The sequence below is a fragment of the Panthera uncia genome, assembly GCF_023721935.1.
Source record: "Panthera uncia isolate 11264 chromosome C1 unlocalized genomic scaffold, Puncia_PCG_1.0 HiC_scaffold_4, whole genome shotgun sequence".
NCBI classification, from domain to species: domain Eukaryota; kingdom Metazoa; phylum Chordata; class Mammalia; order Carnivora; family Felidae; genus Panthera; species Panthera uncia.
Genome location: NW_026057585.1, coordinates 41,208,482 through 41,215,807, shown reverse-complemented (window position 1 = coordinate 41,215,807; position 7,326 = coordinate 41,208,482).

Genomic DNA, 7,326 nt, shown 5'->3' with positions numbered 1-7,326 from the left:
CTTAAGATTTTATTGTTGAGTAATCTCTACAGCCAATGTGGGGCTTGAATTCACAACCCTGAGATCAAGAGCCCCATGCTCTACTGACTGAGCCAGCCAGGGGCCCTCTGGGTATCTCTTAGATAAACATACATAGTGTCTCAGAGAGCTTTCCCCTGCTCCTCTCCTAAAAAGGTCTTCATGTGATGAAGATAAGATGTGGCCTAGGTGGGGAGGTGTCAAGGAAGGGTTGGAGTCTTCAGACATCAAGTCCTCTGCTTCCTCCTCTGGTCCCTGGGTATCCTTTGTTCAGCTGCTGCTTGACTTTGAGCTGCTGGAACCCAAAGTCTGCTGCGATTGGTTAGGGGCCAGTCCTACTCCCTAAGCCTCATGTCAGGCAAGAGAACGGGACAAACGTTCCTTCTTTGACAACGAAAGCCACTTGATTGATTTCATCTTTCTCAGATGTAACACTTATTTCCTTTCAGCAACTTCCACCTTGGTGTGGCAGAATCGTTGTCCCCTTTCTGTGGTTATCACCACTGATCTGGCTTCCGACCTACTGTCTCAGTGTGGAGTGACTGGGGAACCCAGTGGACCCCGCTGAGAAAGTATTCAGATCCTTAAAACTCCCCTTGGACACTGGTGGCACCTTGTGAGCCACGGTCTATTCATTGGAGGATTCCTATTTAGCATCATGTCACATCCCTCCTATGTGTGTGCCTATTTGCCTCCTGCTGCACCAGTCCCCACCCCATGGGTGCTCTGTGGCACAGGTGAGGCCCATCTGCTCACAGGTATCTGCTATATTTCTTGGGAATAATGAACTTACAGGGAATGTTCCTGCTCCTAAGCCACCTGGCTTACTATAGTCACATCACCTCTTCCCAATCTTCTTCTCATTCTAATAGCCCCAGGGGAGGTCAGCAAACCATGAATCAGCAGACAACCACCAGGCTTTGAGATGTGTCTGTCTAGTAGCTATGCCACAAACTTCAGGTGGGATTCTCTTGAGCTTCCTTCCCTCAGCTTTGAGGAAAGAACTATCTGAGCACCTCCTTTCCTTCCTCTATGGGGAGAGGAGGAGTTGACTCCTAAAACACTCTATTTTTCCCAGTGTCCCGCCTCCTCTTATCCGTCTCACGGGTAGAGGTTTTCCCTTTCACATGAAAACAAACCAGAACTCTCTTGCCAAGAACGGGGCCCTTTTCAAATGCAGCATTAGATAAAAGAGTAATTTAATTCTCAAAATATGTTACCTCTTTTGTAACCCCATGCACTACTGGAACTAGAAAATATTTCAGTTACTATTTCACACTGCCCTGTTACTCATTCAAAATAATGCCAAATATTTAAGATTCAAGACATTTCATTTATTTTACTTTAATTCTTAATGTAGCTGTGTTTTGTTTTGTTTTGTTGTTGTTGTTGTTATTGTTTGTCAGATTCCCTACTTTATTTCTCTCCGTGTTAGTGAGGTTCCCATTATAGTCATAGAGAGTTTGAAAATTTATCCTGATAATCATTACTGGTATTATTATTATTTAAGGTTTATTTATTTTTGAGAGAGAGAGAGAGAGAGAGAGAGCACGCACATGCAGGAGGCAGACAGAGGGAGACAGAATCCTAAGCAGGCCCTACATAGTCAGCACAGAGGCTGATGCAGGGCTTGAACTCATGAACTATGGGATCATGACCTGAGCCAAAATCAAGAGTCAGACGCTTAACCAACAGAGCCAGCCAGGGTCCCCTACTGGTATTATTAATAAATGGATAATTTTGATCAGATACCCTTTGTACAAAATATATGTTTTCATTAAGCAAGCACAGAATCATAAAGTTCAGGCCTAAAAGGGACTTTAAACATTGACTCATATGAATCTCTTATTTTACAAATGAGAAAATTGGAACTCAGAGAGGTTAAGTAATTTGGCCAGTGTTATATTGCTAGCTCATTAACAGAGTTTGGTCAGGACTTCCTAGTCCTTCAGAGCACTTAAAAATATTGAAGCTGGAATTATCTGTGTAATTTTTCATGTATAGTCTGACTTGTCTCACCCTCAATGTACTAAATTAAGCTCCTTCAGGGAACTGTCTGCTTTGTTCTCTTGCATTCCTAACGCTTAGCATAGGCTAATGTACACAATAGTTACTTAACAAATATCTGCTACATAAAGAAATGAATGGATAGTTGGATTCAAAAGATATATATATATATATATATATATATATATATATATATATATACAGATTCTACTATGATTTAGATACCAGTGCTTAGTTTGGAAGCTGCAATGATGAATAAGACAAGATCCAGGAAGGAGGCAGACACAGAAATCAAGGACGGTGGGAGCCCCAAGGGATGATTCACTGTAGGAAATAGTGTTTTTTCTTCTCCTGGATTAGGAAGGCAGCCCTGGGGAATATGGGCTGAGAGCCTAGCCCTGGAGCCCTTCATCAGCTCCTGTAAGATCCAGGACATAGATCTGTACTCAAGAACTTGCACACCATTACCCCCCAGACAATTGCATATTGCATTTCTGTTCTGTTTTATTCTAGAAGAGTGTCTCATAGTAAGTTAAAAATACACCAGTGTGTCCATAATTTCAGCAGAACAGGTGACTCACAGTTCAAATCACATGAAGGGAAATGATTATAAGTCAGCTATGAATTTATTGGTTCCAGAGTAATTCAGGGCAGTATGATGCCCAGTTCAATGAAGACACTGGTGGAATATTTTCCACATGTGGTTCATGATCATGTGTAGAAATCATTTCCCAGGATCCTTGGGATTCCTTGATGTTGCCATGTAGCATCGTAATAGTAGAGAAGTTATGTAATTGTCAGGTTAAATTCTTTTTTTTTTTCCACCAAGGAATGTGTCATAGGAGAGAGATGAGATTTCCTCTCCTGTCCTCACATTTAAATCTTCAGTCATGGGAAGTCAGAGGCCTAAAAAAGTAAATGCACTTAGTTCATACAAACCACTCAACAAATTACAAACAGTGTCTGTTCTCCTAACTGCTAGTGAAAAAGTGGTTAAGTGCCACTAAAGAAGGATGAACACTCTTCTTAGTGGCATCAATTGTGCCCATCCATTAGATCTACCTTTTCTTTTCTGAGAGGGTGCCCAGGCTTGGAACTACACCATATGGCTGAGGTGGAAGTGAAGATTCAGCTGTTAGATGTAAATATAGTTGAAAGATAAAACAAACTTATATAATTGTATCACCAGTCACTGACACTACAATGGATCGACTATTTCAAGATGAAACACCTCATATACACTCAGCAGTGGACAGTGGCCATGAGCAGACCATTCATTATCCATGGATCAGTTGAATAATAAAGGCCTTCCACATAGAATAAAATAACTCAGAATTCTGGTTAAATAAAGAGGTCGGATAAATAAAAAACGGATGTCAGATCTTAGAGAATGTGGGAAATATGTAGCAGAGATATTCAATAGAAAAAAATATTTTGCTATTAACAGAAAGAAAAAATTCTAGAGAACTTGGAAAATAAAGAACAAAAGAAAACAAAAAGAGGGAATATTTATACTATGCAGTCTGCATCCCAGCTGACAGAGACAGATAAAATAATCAAGATTTTGAAATTTAATGTATAAAGATACTAAATCAACAGTACTTAAAAATTTCTAGTGACAGCCAGGTAAGAAACGGTATAAGGAAGGACACAGAACAAGCTCATTTGCTTCATTGCATGGAGAGTGAAAGTGTATCTATGAATTAGGATTAATAAGGTAGAGTTGCTCACAGAGCTCATTGAAGTCCTTTGTACATATGAGTACATATGTGCATTCATATTGTACATCATAATTCATACATATTCATATTAATGGGAGGGTGGAGATGATGGTCATTCCTGTGAAAGAAGGTACATTTGGCAGCATCAGTGGACATGTAAAACTACCCAGGGCTGTTCACTGGTTTGGTCCAAGCATATTCTGGTCCTTGCCCTGTTGATGACTGCCATGAAAGTGGTGATAGTTCACCATCAAGTCATATTCACTTGTCAAGGAGCCTGGGAATTTGACAAAGATCTATGAACTTTACTAAGATCTGCACAAACACACTAAGTGAAGTTACTTTGTCAATGAATAATTCATTAGGTATTCTCAAATTTTAGAACAATGGGTAATGAACTGCTGCTATGGAAAATATTTCTTACTAATGAAGATTCAACATATTTGTTGGTTGGGTGGTCTAATGGCATATGAAACAAATGAAATTCCCAGTGAAGTCCATTTTTCTCCAATAATTAAGACAGTTTGAAGCACTAGAGAGAGAGATAGAGAGTGAGCGGGGGAGGTGCAGAGAGAGAAGGAGACACAGAATCCGAAGCAGGCTCCAGGCTCTGAGGGGTTAGCCCGACACGGTGCTTGAACTCAGGGACCATGAGATCATGATCTGAGCTGACACTGGATGCTTAACCAACTGAGCCACCCAGGCACTCCAAAAATTTATTTATTTTTAAGAGAGAGAGAGTGGGTTCGCACAGGGGGAGGGGCAGAGAGAGGGAGAGACAGATCTTTTCTTTTTTTTTTTTTTTTTGTAACATTTATTCATTTTTGAGAGACAGAGAGAGAGCGTGAGCAGGGGAGGGGCAGAGAGAGAGGGAGACACAGAATCTGAAACAGGCTTCAGGCTCTGAGCTGTCAGCACAGACCCCGACGTGGGGCTCAAACTCACAGACTGCGAGATCATGACCTGAGCCAAAGTGGGATGCTCAATCGACAGAGCCACCCAGGCGCCCCTAGAATCTTTTCAAGTATTCAAGACTTTTGAGAGATGGTTCAAGGAAAAATAAGCCAAGAAATCCATATTTATCAAGAACCAGGATAACAACTAACGCTTAAAAATGCTCACTTCAAAGTTGTTCATAAGGATTTATATAAGCTGGGTTTTATGTTGGGTTCATTATCACTACCTCTAATTTACTTTGAAACAAGAAGCAGCTTCCTGAAGACAATAAGAAGAAAGTAAAAATGGTGAAGTCGGAAGAGCAAGGGCTAACTGAGGGTTGGCTATGGGGAAAGGGACATTCCTGTTCCAAAATCTGGTTAGTTCCTTTTCATTTCAGAGGTAAGACTGCTTCACCAGATCTTCCACAAATGACAAACTGCCGTCACAGTTACAACACTTAAGTACATGGATATTGATTATCATTCTTGTTTTAGTACTTGATGTACCTTGACTTATAAAAACATCATTAAAAAAAGTTTGGGGTGCCTGGGTGGCTCAGTGGGCTAAGCATCTGACTCTTGACCTCAGCTCAGGTCATGATCTCACGGTTTGTGAATTCAAGCTGCGCATCGGGCTCTGCGCTGATGGTGCGGAGCCTGCTTGGGATTCTCTCTCTCCTTCTCTCTGCCCCTGCCCTGCTTGTGCTCTCTCTCTGTCTCTCAAAATAAATAAACTTAAAAAAAAAAAGTATGAACAAAATGCTACATGATTTTATGGGAAGTGGTAATTTCATGCTGCAGAAACCTAGGAAATTTTCATGAAAGAGGATTGTATTTCATCAAGACACCTTGAAGCAAGAAGGATTTAGACATGCAGAATTGGAGGTATTCCAAGCAGAAAGAAGAGCCTGAGTAAAGGCAAGGAGGCATCAGGCAAATAAATGTATCCAAGGAACAGGAAGCAAATCCGTTTAATTTGCACTTACATTGTGGGAGAGAAAACAGTGGATAATTATGATCAGGGTCTTGAATAATAGAATGAGGAATGCAGTAAGCCACAAACTACAATTTAGAGGCAGAGAATTAGGTTGTTTCAATTCTGCACTTACTAGCTCAATTAACCCTCACAATAACTTAACGAGGTAAAAGTTAATATTCTCATTTTTATAAAAGAAAACTGAGGCTAAGATTGGTTGATAGCTTGTGTGTTCAGATATCTGAGTAAGAAGGAGACAATATTAGAAATTAGGACTCTTTCCCCTCTGCTACACTGTCCCTTGCTACACTGTCATCTTTGGTTTAGTAGTGTTTTCCTCTGTGGAGACCATGAGCATTTCGCTACACTGGCTGCATCTTTGTTTCCTAAAAACCTGGCACAGTGCTTGGCATATAGTATGTGATAATAAATGTTACCTGAATGAAAGAATGAATATCTAGCAACATGTTTTCATGGCAGAAGTGGAGCCCGGGAGAAAGCCCAAAGCTGGAGATATACAGATGTAGAAAGTCATCTGCTGAGGGGTTATTGGTGTAACCATAAGATAGATGAATTTTAAGGTATTTATAGTCAATTTAAAAAGCATTTAATGAATTCACTGACCTCAGGGTGAGTGTAAGAATATTTTCTCTTTCCACTCCTACTGAATGGTAGCTACCAAGTTCAAAGATATCAGGATGACTGTTCCTATGAAGCCATCAGAACCATGTTAAGAAACACCTTTTGAAAGTGGGTACTCAGAATAACAGAGATATAGAAAAACTTCCTCTTCTCCTTTCATTTAGGCAGTACCAACGCTGGAGCTTCCAACATTTCATTAGCATGAAATTCTCACAAATAACACCTGCCAATTTCTGAAAATTACAAATGAGAATGCTGTGGAAGACGAGAAACACAATTCAAAATTTCCTTAAAAGGTATATGCTGTGGTCTTCTGCTGTATTTTCTGGAGATGAGGGAAGTGATGACCTCTGGGAACCCATTTGGAGCATATAATTTGAAAATAGATTAACTGATATGACACTTTGTCATATAATGGAAGTGTAGCAATGGCCAACAATTTTTTAGAAAGGCAAGGAACAAGGTCATAACAACCTCTTTCCTTGTTGATTGTGATTCTGCAAAACCAACACCCAGAGACAGCTGAATTAAAAGATACCTATCACCTACTACCAATTATCAGGGATTAGAAGACACTCACTTATTTGTTTGATTGATTTAAATTGAATCCTGTTTTCTAGCTACAGGCATGGGAGATAATAGCAAAGGCAATTGAAATGCTCAAGCACCAAAATACAGTCATGAAAAGAGAAACTTGCATCTATAACTTGATTTAATTAGTCCCCTGTGCCCCACCCCCCATTTAGGCTAGTCAATGTCAATGGGCTTTGAAAATGATAATTCTAAAACAATAATAGAGCAAATAAATTTACAAATTCAAAACACATCAAACAATGGGCCTGCAAATGCTCACAGAAGTAACGTTTAAATTTATTATAAATTACTCAACTCGTCATTTTAGAATATTCATTATATACATGGCAGTGATAAGCTGCATAGGGGCACAATGATGAAGATACATTTTGGAGTGTGGAACAAGTGATGGAAACAAACGTACATAAATAAGGTACAAAGTACAATAGAG